This window comes from Pinus tabuliformis, chromosome 7 (assembly GCF_031772625.1).
Source record: "Pinus tabuliformis cultivar Carrire ecotype Pingquan chromosome 7, CPIR1, whole genome shotgun sequence".
In the NCBI taxonomy this organism is placed as follows: domain Eukaryota; kingdom Viridiplantae; phylum Streptophyta; class Pinopsida; order Pinales; family Pinaceae; genus Pinus; species Pinus tabuliformis.
The window spans coordinates 139,430,466-139,445,761 of record NC_142293.1 but is presented as its reverse complement, the minus strand read 5'-3'; the positions used below and the strand labels follow the sequence as shown (position 1 = coordinate 139,445,761).

The 15,296-nt window shown below is 39.8% G+C and overlaps 1 protein-coding gene across 2 annotated transcripts in view; it reads left to right on the top strand.

The window, feature by feature from the left end:
• Window positions 1-4,377, top strand: part of LOC149246143 (DNAJ heat shock N-terminal domain-containing protein) — a 443,617-nt gene extending 439,240 nt beyond the window's left edge. For both annotated transcript variants that reach the window (XM_089457835.1, XM_089457834.1), the window contains one exon: window positions 4,076-4,377. The gene's annotated coding sequence lies outside the window, so the exon portion shown is untranslated. The remainder of the gene's footprint in view (window positions 1-4,075) is intronic.
• The last annotated feature ends 10,919 nt before the right edge of the window (window positions 4,378-15,296 follow it).

The window sequence follows — 15,296 nt, the reverse complement described above, 5'->3', positions numbered from 1 at the left end:
ATCTTCTTTGTTTAGTTCATCAAGCAACTACCAAAACCGGCAGCACATAAAACAATGGACACAAGATGTAGGCACATGCTAGGGAAAAACCCCCCCTCGAGGGGAAAACCCAATCAAAGTAATTCTTCCTTTAAATAGTATTCCTTGAGACTCTTCACCCTAGACCTTGACCAAACCTTCCCTCCACACCAAGTAAGCCTCCAGAAGATTGATCTCTTCCCAGCAACTTCGACTATGCAGCAACTTGCAGCAGCTCATAGCTTCCGGCAACAGTCCAACTTGGGAGACTTTGTTCTCCCAATCCAGAGCACGAAACAGAGAGAGACCACCACCAAAATTTCGATTTTCCTTGACTCCTTAGACTCCCCCAAACTTGCATTCACTTCGGCTTCTCGACAACAGAGTTTCCTAGCTTCCTACTTCGTACTTCTACCTGGTAAACAGATTTTCACACTTCTTCCCAGAAGAGAGAGAATGAGAAGTGATGCTCCAAATGAATTCGTAGTCCTTCCTTTTATAGGCTTCTTGTGGGGTAGAATGGGTCCTTAGGCTGACTTGATCTTCTTTTAGGCCGACATGGTGTGGAGGTTCCATAATTCATATTTGACTCAATACTAAACCTCTTTAGATGATTCAAAAGCCAAAGAAGAGTCTCTTTAAATGTACAATAATTCTATATACCTAGAATAAATCTTAGAGTCCTTAATGGGGACTTTGACCTAAATCATGGTGACCCAAGCATGAAACCCATGCTTTAATAAGTCACAATAATGATAATAAAAATTCTTTTCTTTATTCTTTTGACAAGTACATTACATAATGACTCAAGTACATTATTGAAGACCGAACATAGTTACTTTTTCCAACAGCATGAACATTAGGGATGCCCCCCTTTGACTAGAAAAACAACAATCCAAATGGAGGAGTAATTAGTGGTGTCCTTGGTTTAATTACTCATAGTTGTTTCCTAGTTTTGCGCGGAACAAATCTAAGTGATAATAGTGGGGATGTTAGGATATTTAGAAACTTGGGAGTTAGTTATGATCAACTTGGTCCAATGAGTCTTTAGGTTAAATTGTGTTTCTTTAGTAAGTACTATGCATTAGTATGCACTTGTAGCTATGTAATCCAATGGTAATGATATGTTCTAGACATAAAGTGATCCAGTGGCTTATATTTTCCTTGATACTAATGGCTATATTAATTAGTGGCTTGACGCCCAATTGGTCCATGAACTCTATTTAAAGGGCATGGAGGGCCATTTGTTGAAGATCAATTGTGAGAAACACTTATGTATAAATTTTCTTTGGCATTAATATATTGCCTCAAGTCGCCATGAACAGTGTAACTCGGTTCGGTCTTCATAATGACACGTGTAATTCTGATTTTATGTAATTGATGAAAAGAATAAAAATAAAATTATTTGTGTAATTCTTGAGTCATGGGTTTCATGCTCAAGGAATTTTATTTTTAGTCGAAGCTCCCATTGAGAGCTATTACATTTGGTCATCAAGTCATAGAGTCTAATAAGTCAATGTCAAAGGTTGAAGACCCATTTGGGCACATTGTATATTGTAAAAAGAAGTTTTTGTTTGAGTCATTAACCCTCCAAGACCATGTCACAAACATCCCTTGAAGTCGGCCTACAAAAGGAGAATAAGATGATTTCCAAAAGACATGTCAGCCTAGTCACCAAGAGAAGTCAACTTATTTGATGCACAAACCACTATAAATAGGCAGCTCAGATTTCATTTTGAGGACAGAATTTTGGTCAAGGGCAATTTGAAGAAGAAAGGATGTGAAGATCACAAGAAGAATAGCCTCTCATCCAGCGAAAAGAAAGAGAAGGAGAGCAAAGGAATTTGGGACTGTCTTGGGTTAGTTCTTCACACATGTGGCAAAAACTAGAGTTTCTTCAGTAGGGTTACTTCAGCCCTTGCAAAAGTCAAGTAAAGGATCTTCACATCATCATTTTTGCTAGCTGAAATAACAAGAAGAAGCCCTCAAGCCAAGTGAAGAAGAAGCACCTCACTAAAGTCTATAATTCAGCCCACACGTGTGATGTTGCAGAGATTTCAGGTAGCTGAGAGTTGCAGATCCGTGGAGGAAGGCTGAAACTTCAGGGAAGCCAAGATTTGCAAGGCAGATTGACTTGTGCAAGAAGAAGAAGCGGAAAAAGAAGGATATTGTGTCTTGGTCTTGGAAGGGTTGTGGTGTCAAGGGTTTTGGTCATGGTCTTGGTATTCGTCAATTGAAGTCTCTATAAGAAGAAGAATCGTTTGGGGTTTCCTCTCACGTGGGAGAGGTTTTGGCCCTGGCTGATAGCCTACATTTTGTCTTTGGTCTCTATTGTTTATGCATTGGGAGCTGTTTGATGAAGAACACAATAATAATCTAAGTAAAGAGAATATCCTAATCTAAAGAAGTAAAAAGCATTCACAAGCAGTTATCATAAGAAGAGAGATCATCTAATCTTGATGCCCTAGATTTCTCAACAGTTTTAACCACATAAAAACACGAATGTGCTGATTTTTTATTTGGTTGTGTAACAGGTTCTCAAGGGGTTTGTCCTCTGTGGAAATATACTGTTTTGTCAAACACTTTCTTGGTCCTTTTGTTCTCTTCAATATCCTCACCTTTGTTTATTGGGACACACAGTTAGGCACCTAGAGGGAAATTTGTAATAGTGTTGTACATCCATAAGTATGGGTCATTAAATACTGTTACAGGAAAGTCTTTACAAGGCCTTAGGAATGTCTTTTAATGGTACAGGGAAGTCTTTTAATGGCTCATGGAATATTATGCAGTTTCTGGATTTTCATATTTAAATAATTGCATGTCTGAAATGTCTTGTAAAACAAAACAGGGCGCAGTCTTGGATCTAGGATTTCCAAAACAAGAATGAACTTTACGTCATAATTCTGTTCTGGGTTGGGGAATGGTTAATGTCATTTACAATGTCTCTCTCATGCTCCTCAACGAAATGGACATTCTGCATCCTTGAATAAATTTTAAACTTATTCTTGGATATGGTACCTAGGATTTTACATGGACTAGCATAATCTGGAGCATATTTCCATGGATTTGAAGGGAAGGATGATTCATGAATAAAATAATCAAAGATATTATACTTCCTGATGCATATCTTATATTACATTTTACGGATCACCTTTGCAAATGCCTAGAGAGAGTTGAGTGCACCCATCATCATCTTATATATACTATATGAGTTTATTTATACTATTACTGATAAACATCAACGAATATATGAATGCAATCGAAAAATTGGATTCTTGGTCAGTGTGCAATAAGAATTATGCTATGATTAAAGCGAGATGTAGCTCAATCCATGTTCATTTATCATCTTTCAAAAGAGTCAGCTAGAGTTGAGCTATTTCTGCGTTTGGCATGAGTTCCATGCATACATTATATGCATCATCCAATTTTATGTATTTGAATATATGCAAATGAGGGAAAAACCTAAATTGCTACTGAAATTTCTCTCCTCTGTTATCTATGAAAGTGAGTTGCTTCACATTCGGGGTTTTACAATTTTATCAATCACATCACGACCGATAATAATTTTGTAGTGATTGACCAAAGAGGATGGAAAAGAAATACAAATTGAAGTCACTGGGGACTTTTTTTTTAATCTCACACAGCACTCTACTGATCAGTATTCATGTATCTTAGCTAACAATTTTTCACTGATTGTATGACATATTTAAACAGTCCTAAGCCAGTTAAAATACAGAGGAAAGGATGTAAAGCAACTCTTATTGATATTAGTGGCTCTTACTCTTTTGACAAGGTCATTTTGATGTCAATGTCCAGTGGTAATAAAAGACATTTTTATCAGGTCTGATGTAGAACTATAGATACTATACAACGTTGCAATACTTCAGTGCTTTTGAAAGTCTCTGGCTAATTTTTTGTGGCCACACGCCCTCTTGCAATTGACACAATAAGAAAAAAGAACAATGAGAATGGCGACAAAGGATAGTGAAATGAAGAAAGATGGATGCCTTTGCTACCTATTCATTAACTTATGGCCGTGTCTCATTTGATGGTGCAGGTGGAGGGTAGAAACTATGATCAGCAGGTATTCAATTTTTCCATGAGAAATATGGCCAAGGGCAATCTAGTTCATTTATTTAAGATGTTGATAGAAGAACACAAAAAGTTGAAACCTGTTGGAATTATTTTCCTTCTGTAACTTCAAGCAAACCTTTGTGAAAGTGGCCGACATAGGCCTCCCAACGTATTTTTGAGTTGTTGATTTCTTTCAATCAATAGCAATGGATTTCGTGTTGGAGTTTAGTTCAGAGATGAAATATGTAAATGATTGTAGTTATCAAAGGGGTTGTTTAGTTTTTATACATCATTTTAATTGCATGATATTATTCTCTTGACCCTAGAAATTGCTGTTTACTGTAATCCAACCAATCAATTGACAAATTATACATATGCCACGATTTTATAAATTTTCAATTTATCTTCCCCTTCTAGGTAGCCCTTCTACCCAATTTAATTGAATTTATAATCACAGTGGGGCCACAGAGTCTCAAGAGTGGGCACTAGACCTATATGGATCGTACCAGCTAATAAATAATAAAAAGCAACGCTAAAGATCATCTCGTTAATACAAAAGCAACCTTAACTGTATAAGGAGGTAATGTATATTGAATAAAATTTCATACCAATGCCTTCTTTTAAATTTCATGACTTTTCTTATGCTGTATATTTTTCAATGAAAAACCAAGAATAATTGTTTAATTTTGCAATGTTGTGATAGCGTAATTTTATCCTTTTATATTTTATATTATTTTAATCTAGATTTATTAAGTACTTAAAAAGATAAAGATATATGTCATGATAGATTTAAGGTTCCTTTGAAATGAATTGTTGGATTGTAGTTTCATAGTCATCTTCGTTGATAGTCAACATTTCAAATCCTTATCTGAATTCATCCTTAGAACCCAGAGTTGGGTAGAATAAAGGAGGATAGTCAACATTTCAAATCCTTATCTGAATTCATCCTTAGAACCCAGTGTTGGGTAGAATAAAGGAGGAGGATAATCAACATTTCAAATCCTTATCTGAATTCATCCTTAGAACCCAGAGTTGGGTAGAATAAACGAGGAGGAGGGGATCATTAAATAATAATTGTGAGACAAGAGGAGGAGAAGGTAAACCAAAAAACATTAGGCAAGAAACCTAGAAACAAACAAATAAATAAGTGAAAGGTAACCCTAATAAAGTAGAACAATAATTAATAATATATTAAAAAAATATAAGTAATAATATATTAATAAATTAATATATTAGTAACAAGTTTTATTACTAGTATATAAATACATTAATATTACTAGTAACAAGTTTTATTGGTTTGTGTACTTCTTTGTGTGTATAGTTATTAGTTGTTTATAAACATTGAGGACTTATTAATGCTTTTCTTAGCTTGTAATTATGCCTTAGATATTGTGAAATCTAGGTTTTTGTCTTTTAGCATCCTAGGTTTTCTACATGGCCTATCAAGGACATATTGATTTTTGTTAACCACCTAGAATAATTCCTTTTTGATCTATACACATGTAGAACTTTGCAAACAACATTTCTATAAGAATAATTTCATCTCCGTGACATATTTTTTGAGAAATCATTGCACTGTCTATTCCAACCTTTATAAGCATTTTCTAGAACACAACTTAATAATTTTGTTATGTAGGATCTTTGTAGCATCAATGATGTTGAAACTAACCTACTATTTTTTTCCAAGGGTGGCCTCGAGTATGTTGAATTTCCACGACCTTGGGTCTAAGAGAGAATATTAAAATGTCTGACGCTACCGAACTAAGAATCTCAATGATACTACTTTGCACAACAGAATATAAACAACAATAAATAACACATGCACAGAATATAGACAACTTTTTACACCTTTCAACCCAACTTCGTTATATTAAACAACATATAATACAACAGTCTAGGTCTCCTGTACTAGGGATAATGGCCCTCATACATCCACTAGTACAAGATACAAAATTGGGACTTGGTGTCAGTCCAGCAACATCGAATCTCTCCCCAACGAGATACTCTGACCATTTGGCTATAGCGCCCTCTCTCCTCTCAGTCATACCCTATACCTGCCCAGTCCTTCGATTCCCGATCTACAGCTCTTGCCTCTATCAATGCTCCAAGTCCATCTGGCCACTGAATCTCAGCTATCCAATCTTCTCTTTAGTTGTTCTTTAGTCCATCAAGGCTACAACACATCGAGACTCATGTTGAGTTGTTCACAGCTGCACTTGTGAACAACTCTCAACTGCCCAGTGTTGCTCATCAGCTACTTAGGGACTTCAACACACTATGGTCTTCCTACGCTACTCTGATGAAGACCAACATAGCGCACAGAGGGCTACCACCTATCACTGCAAGATGTCATTCTCCCACAATGGACATGGGCTAGCAGGACTGCCCATCTTTTGTTGTAGATGTCCTCCACACACAAGCCTCTAGCCCCACCATTGCTCCCTTGGTTCATCAACCCTTGAGCTCAAAAACTTGCTCTCTCGCAACTACCTTTTTCCATCAAGGTGTTGCTCACCGGGCTCCAACTTGGACACTATCACGCTGTCCTCCAGCGGACCATAAGTGCCCAATCTCGTCCACACATTGTCTTCTCTCACGCTTCCCTCCAACAGTCCACGAGAGACCAAGTCCACATTGTAGCATCTGCACCTAGTTAGGGCTTCCCCACACCTAGGAGACCCTTACACACGGCTGCCCACAAAGTTCACCAATCCTCCCTTTGCTTCTACAATAGATGAACTATTACAAAAATTTGGGCACCATCAAAATGTCCTCACCTAGGACATCCACCCACCGTGAGATCTACCCCTAGTTGGAGTTCCTTCATGTGAAAATTTGGATGCCCAAATTTCTACTGCAACAACAGATTATGTTTCTCCTTTTTGTTAATTACCAAACCAAATTATTTGTTGTTTCCTATAGTAAACACTGAAACGAATACTGTTAAATTGGCAACTAGGGCCAAACTCCATGTGGGTTAGCTTATTTCTGGCAGCTGATATTTTTATTGGATCCCTCTCTTCGAGAGGTGTAGGATTGATCCAAAGATCATCCGATTTCGATAAGTATTTATGGAGATATGAATTTATTTTGTTTATGTAATTATTATCAAGCCGACCAGCTCTTATGTAGGCTCTAGAAGACCAACCGACGTGTCTATTCATCATCGTCGTTGTGGTATAAATAGATGAGGATTTGGAGTCATTAACACAACACACTCTTCATGTGATCTCCTCTTCTCCACGTCTTGGGTTTTTGGTGAAGGAGAGACACACAAGAAGATACGTTGGGCCAAGTGTATGATGCCCTAGCTTATATGTTGTAATGAAGACACCTAACCGCAGTAAGGGATGGAATTCTTACGTTGTAATGAAGGCATCTAAACGCAGTACGCAACCATGAAGACTCAATACGTTGATGGAATACACAACAATATATACGCATAGCATGGAGACCTTGTACACTTTCCACGCAGTCATGAAGACATCTAAATGTAGTTTATACACAGTCATGAAGACTCAATACATTCGTGGAATACACAGCAATATATACACACAGCATGGCCTTGTACACTGTCATGAAGACACTTTCCATGTAGACATCTAAATGCAGTCTATACGCAGCTAATGAAGACTCTTATATGCACCACATTTAGCCGCAGAGAACCGTTGTCATGAAGGAGCTGCAGTCATCTCCGCATGCCGCAGTAAAGGGTTTGAACGCAGTCACAGTGAGGAGAACTCAAATTAATGAATTACTAGAAGTCTGGGTACAAGAAGCAGTGACGAGGGTTTCAAGCAATGTTATATTGTATTGAAACCTCGGTCGCTGTAATATTAACACGCAGTCAATGAAGATCACAGATACGCTGTTTAATACGCTGGTCAATGAATATATAGATACGCTGTTCATTACGCTATTCAATGGAAACATGTATACGCTTACACAAGGAACATAACTCAGATGGGTGCAGGGATCCGCTAGTATAAGAAGCAGATCTACATTATGTCAGGGCATCACTTTGTCTGTCCTCTTTATCATAGAAAATGCCTGGTCTTGGTTTTCGTTAAAAGGCATACTCATGTGAAGAAGGTTAACCATTGTATCGAGGGTTTATGAGGGCTAGAAGAGTCCTAAGGTGCAGATCTGAAATAGGGCTGGTTCTAGGCCTAAGGAACTCAATCATTGGATAGCTCCCAGCAAGCAAGGCAGAAGAATACCTTGAAGAGCAAATCAATGTCATCTTCAGGTTGTCCGAGCAGTCCATTCTAGTAAGCAAATCTCTTTGTCTCAAGACAGCGTTGAGGAGATACCCTAGACAATGTATGAATTGGGATTGTTGTAGGTGACAGCATGACTAAAGAAGGATTCTATAGATTCTGGAACTATAGCCTAGCTGCTTTGCTAGGCTGCAAGCCATAGCAAGCAGCTAAGGCTGATATGCATATGGTTGTATAATGAAACAACAGAAGGACTATGTTGCAGCATGATGAAGCAATAGAAGGACAGCTGCATGATGGGCACATTAGCAAGGCTAGCATGATGATACGAGAATGGGGCAGCATGATCTATGGGCAGCATAGTGATGATGCATGATGCAGCATGATGGTACCTCACGGTAAGATGCAACAAATGGACAAGATGCAGCACTATGATAGGTGAAGGAGTCACCTTAGAGAATCAGTTGAAGCAATATGTCTTCAATTGATCTCTGCTGATATTCAAAGTCAAAGTATTGACTTATGTTGTAAATGTACTCTCTCTCTCTCTCTCCTTCTCTGCTGAAATTTGAAGATAAAAGAAGATTTGACCAAAGGGTTTCCCCACACATTATGGGGTTTGTCCCTGGCTCGCGCCATATCTTGTGTCCTCTTGTCTTGGCTTGTCTTCTGCGTTTTATATTTATGTTCTATCTGCAGTTTATCATAATGCTGATGTGATTGCTAACTGTGAAAATTTAAATAAATTGCTCTAGCATAGAACATACCTAATCTTAACAAATACACTATAGCCTATGTCATTTAATTTATAAGTGGAAACAAGAAACTGAACAGGAAAGAGATACAACACATCTACACAGTTATTTTTGGACAAATGTCCCCAGAAAAACCCAATGCAGGAAAACTGGTGCAACAATTGAGGGTTTTATTATTTAGCTGTAGTAATTTATGAATACAATCTCTGGATGCCTTCTTGGCAATCCAGTTACAGAGAATATCACTGACAACAAGATAAGTGAGGTTACCTCACACTATCACTGGAAATCCTGGCTAATACAACCACTAAATGAGTTACCCTTGGCTGCCTTTGTGTTGCCTCTATGCAGTCACTGCGTCAACCCAGTGTCACACCCTCTGGGAACAACGTCACCCCTTTAGCTGATCAATTGTGTGCTCAGGAAATTCGATTTTCACCTCCCAGACTCACAACCTGGCTTCCAACTTCTGCAATCGATTCGTTCAACTGATTTTTGGATTCCCTCTTAGCTTATGCGTTGCCTTTGTGTGGTCGTGCATCAGCCTCTCTAGCTCTGCGTTGCCACTGCTGGATCTCTCTCTGCCTTCTTTACTGAGTATTCTCCGATCGAGAAATATCTCCCTTCGGATACTATCCTTGCCCCTCTCTACAAAAGATCACTATCAAAAATCTCTTTGGCAACTGCTCTTCTTCAGAAAATCGAACTTTTGATCTCCCTTTTGTGTGTTCTCCAAGTGCCCATCGATGTCTTTATAATCTTTCAGTTGAGAACCAACGACCCAAATTAAATTCTAATCAATGGCCCAGATCATTTGGACTCTATCTTTGTCTTCTTCCAGAAGTTTCACCCATAGTTTATATTAATACCCATTAATTATTTTAATTTCCCAAGTTTAGACTTAGGGTCCCATTAAAAATAATTAACTATTTTAATAAAACTGTCTCCGGATGGAATTTCCCAAAATGATTTCTGGGTATTGGAGAATGCATGTGTTTAACTCCCTGCAAAATTTGAGAGTTAGAGCACATTCGATGCTACCAAAGATCAACACTCCTCTTAGCGAGGAGTGTGCTCTAGTAATGCATCCTGCTAAAGCATCACTCTGTTTTGTAACCTCTCCTTCTGTGTTGTTGATGTCTGACATCTTGTCCACCAACTACTGCACAAATGTTGCATCTGTACTACTGTTGACCCTGCCACTATCAACACTGCATTCGTACTGCAACTGCCTCTCAATTTTGCATCTGTGTTGTTGCTGGTGTTGCAACCTTCTCCAATTGTTGCTACTATTGCATCAATAATGGAAAAACATCCCAAATTACTAACCAAGTGTTCAGTATGATGCATCTCGTTGCTGGAGTTATGACTGCTGCTAGTCTCTACGCTAACCCTCTTAAGCCTCTGTGCTCCTACTGGCTCTGCTTTGTGCCAACTGCATTGCTATCAACTATGTTTTGTGCTACTCAGTCTCTAGCGCTCCTAGCCACTGCAATTATCACTCCAACACTCCTCTGCACCAAGTGACACTGGTCCATCTTGCTACTTCTGATTTGGTCTCCTGTAGCAAGGAATCGATCCATGAGGTGGGCTCCTCAAGGATCCTGTGCATTTGTAGCTCTTTCGAACAACAAATCTAAATCTCCCCGCCTCCCTCCTGGAGATGTCTGGGTTGTCATGGCAAACTCATCATCCTCAATCTTCACGGCTGGAACCTTCGGATCATGTTTCTCATCTTTGTCCTTCTTCCTAAGAGGACATTCTGTTGTGTGGTGACCAAATTCACCACACCTGAAACATTTGATCTTCGAAACATATTTCTTCTTTTTTTGTTGCTCTTACTGTCCCTTGGATGCAAGGGCTACATTCTCTTCCTCCTCCTTGGGATTCGACTCACTGCTGTTGCTTCTGTCAAGTTTACACTTGACCAAATCTCTCCTCAACTCCTTTTGCTTAAGAGCTACCCACATTTCATCCCAGTTTGGCAAAGTCGCCCTACCCAGGATGCTCTGGACAAAGATTTTCCACTCCTCAGATAATGAATTTAGGGCCAGTCTTACCATCTCGAAACCTTGAGGTGTTGACCCCACAGTTGCTAGCTCATCTCGAGTCTCCTAAAGCTTAGTGATGAACGAATCAATGCGCTCCCCCTTCTGCATCTGCAGAGATCTCATCTTTTTCTCTAAGTACATCTTTCGCTGCTCGAAAGATCGTTGATACAACGTTGACAATTGTTAAAATTGGCAACTAGGGCCAAACTCCGTGTGGGTCACCTTATTTATGGCTGCTGATATTTTTCCTAGTTTCCTCTCATTGAGAGGTGTAGGATTGATCTAAAGATCATCCGATTCCGACAAGTATTTATGGAGATATGAATTTATTTATAATTACTTAACAAATTGTCAAGGTCGGCCAGCAGCTAAGTGTGTGGCACACATGCCCAACGTTTCATATAAATAGAAGAGAGGTTGAGTCATTTGGAACTCATTCATTCACTCATCTTCTCTCTCTCCCCTACGCATCAAAGGAGCCTCTCTCTCTCTCACACATGTGGCTAGAAAAGAAGACGCAATAGGGCCAGGCAGACGCAAAAAGGACGCAGGGGCTGCAAGTCATCTCTTTGACCAGCGTTGACCATCTAGGAGTGCGGATTTGGTGTGGCTGCCTCTCCTAGGCAGGCCGCAGATTTTGGCACGAAAACCGACGTGATCTGACCTCTGGTTTGACCGGTGTTCACTGCATTTTCAGGGCTGTTCAAGGGTTGTTTCTTCAGGCTATTCGAGGGTTAGCTAACCAGAAATTGACCAAACATATTGGAGGTCAATTTCCACTCGTTTGACCAAGTTTGACTTTGCTGATCTAGGGTTTGCTGCTGCTGATATAAAATTACAGAATTCTGATTTTGTACTATCTCTCTGTTGAACTATTGAAGATAAAAGAAGATTTGATCAAAGGGTTTCCCCGCATTGGGGTTTGTCCCTGGCTAGCCGCCACATCTTGTGTCTCTTGTCTTGGCTTGTTTTTTGTCGATCATTTAATGTTCTATCTGCACTTTACTTTATGTATATGTGATTGTTAATCTGTGGGTAATAAGAAGAAAAATAAGTAAACTTCTCTAAGCATAGAACATACCATAATTTAACATGGTATCAGAGTTGAGGTGAAGACAAAGCCCAAGCAAGAGCAAGAGCAAGAGCAATCACCGAAGAGAAGGTTGGCAAGGCTATCTTAAAGAAATCATGGGGTCCTCAACACACTTCCCTGCTGAAGACAAACTTCGTGAGAAGTCTAACTATCACGGATGGAAGATGTCTCTCGATCTAACATTAGAAAAGCAGGAAGTGTTGGACCATGTGAGAGGTGGAATTGTTTCCATCAAATGCATCCACTGTTGCTAGGAACAAATGGACCAAGGGAGAAGTCAAAGCAAGGAAGATCATCCGGGACTCTATCGACAAGCGCTTGGTGGCCTATGTTTCCGAGCTGACCACCTCCAAGGAAATCTACGATAGACTGGTGAGTTTATTTAAAGTTAATGATGCAAATCAAGTTTTGTTCCTTAGAAATAAGCTGAAGGAAATTAAGAAGGGCAAAGATGAGAGTATGCAAGCATATTTCTTAAGGATCACCGAGATCAAGAACGATCTCCTATCTATTGGGGAAGTAATTCCTGACAAGGAAATGACACTCACAACTCTTGGAGGACTGCCATCTGAATGGTATATATTCAGGACTACTCTTCTCAACAATAACATAATTCCTGGATTTGAGGAATTGATGGCTAGATGCATTCAAGAAGAAACAAGGATGGAAGAACAAGAAATGCCCGCACTTAAAGGCCATCCCTCTGCTTTTTCTTCTCATGCTAAAAGAAGAAACAATTCCGGGGCTAAATTCAAAGGAAAGGCTTGATTGAAGGGTGGAAGAAAAGGACGATGTTACAATTGCAATAAAACGAGCCACTATGTGAGAGAATGTCCTGATAAAAGGGACTCACACCGAGATGATGATCAAAATCACTCTCAAGGCAGCCAAAGGAATGGTAAGTCAAATGGCAGAGGTAAAAGAAATGTCGGAAATCAAGGAAGAGGACAACCCTTCAAGAAGGCAAGAAACTCCAGGTATGAATCTAACGCTGTTAACAATAAGCAAGATGAATATTATCTACCAGCAACTCTCTCTACTACTGCTCCCCCAGACTCGCCGGGAAATTGGCTTATTGATAGTGGTGCCTCAAGGCACTTCACTGGTTACAAAGAAGCTCTCTCTAATCTGGTAGAGAAGGAAACCAACCAGAAAACTGATCTTGGAGACAATTCAAAATATCCCATGAAAGGCATAGGAAATGTCACTCTTCATTTGAATCGGGGAAATACAATCCATTTACAAGATGTATTATATGTACCTGATCTCAAAAAGAACCTGGTGTCCATTTCGGCAATGGAAGACAAAGGCTACAAGGTGGCCTTCAGCGATGGCAAGGTACGTGTATGGAAAAAGAACTTTAAAGATGCTTTCACTCTTGGGTTTCGAGTTGATTCATTATATCAGGTCGGAGGAAGTCCGCTGGGTGTCATGTCTTGTGACACATCTCTTCAGTCTGAACTATGGCATCGGAGGTTTGCTCACCTTCATTATAAAGCTCTACCCAATGTGAGAAAAATGGTGACCGGGATGCCCGAGTTCAGATTAGAGCAAGAAGGTGTATGTCCAGGATGTGCCGAAGGAAAGCTCAAAAGGGGACCATTCCCCTCAAGCCAAAGAAAGACCTTCGATATATTGTAGTTGGTTCACTCAGACATATCCGGTATGATGCCTGTGAACTCCTTGGGAGGATATTTATATTACCTCACTTTTACAGATGATTATTCTTGCAAGACTTGGATATACTTATTGAAAAAGAAGGATGAAGTGTTCTCCTGGTTTCAACACTTCAAAGCCTTGATCGAGAATCAAACTGAAAAGAAGATCAAGACCTTAAGGACTGATAATGGGATTGAATATGAATCCAATGAGTTTCATGACTTTTGCAAAGAGGCTGGCATTAAGAGGGAGACTACTACACCATATACTCCCGAGCAGAATGGTGTGGCTAAAAGGAAGAATCGTACAATTGTGGAAGTTGTTCGCGCTATGATCCATGATCAAAGACGTCCGAAATTTCTATGGGCCGAAGTTGCAAATACTGCCGTATATGTACAAAAGCGATGCCCTCATCAAGCATTGGGTTCCAAGACTCCTGAAGAGATGTTCACCGGTAAGAAACCTGACGTATCTCATTTTAGAATTTTTGGAAGCCCTGTATATTTTCATGTGCCGAAGGAGAAAAGGAATAAATTGGGTGCATCTGGAAAGAAAGGAATCTTCGTGGGCTATAGCGAAAATACTAAGGGCTATAAAATCTATGTGGCTGGTCAAAGGGAAGTCGAGATTAGTCATGATGTCACCTTTGGCGAAGATATGGCTCTTAGCAAAGTAGACGATCTTCCTACTTTAAGGGGATCTAAAGAAGCTGACACCGGGGAACCAAAGGAAAAGGAAGATGAGACGATACTTGATATTGAAGAACCTATGGATCCTATTGATCCTCCTCCGCAAGAACCTTCATCTTCTAGGAAGAGGCCTTCATGGCTTAGGGGGCACTTGATGATGCTGAGGGACACATTACACCCAGAGGAACCTTCCGTGAAAGTAAGAAGCCAAACAGGTATCAGGGATACCTGACCATCATGAGCACGATCATCCAAAATGAGCCTTCGTCATTCACAGATGCTGTCAAGCATTAAGTATGGAAGGATGCAATGACCGAGGAATATGAGTCCATCATGAAAAACGATGTTTGGGATGTGGTCCCCAGACCCCAGGACAAAGCAGTTGTCACTTCAAAATGGCTTTACAAGATAAAGCATGCAATTGATGGAAGTGCAGAAAAGTATAAGGCTCGTTTTGTCGCTCGTGGCTTCTCCCAGAAGGAAGGTATAGACTGTGATGAGATATTTGCACCTGTTTCCCGATATACCACCATCCGCTCGATCATAGCCCTTGCTGCTTTGCAAGGATGGAACCTACATCAGATGGATGTTAAGATTGCGTTCTTACATGGTTCGATCAAGGAGGAGGTCTATGTGGAGCAACCCAAAGGATTTGAGATTTATGATCGAGAATCTCATGTGTGCAGGTTGAAGAAGGCCCTATATGGGCTAAAGCAAGCACCTCGAGCATGGTATGA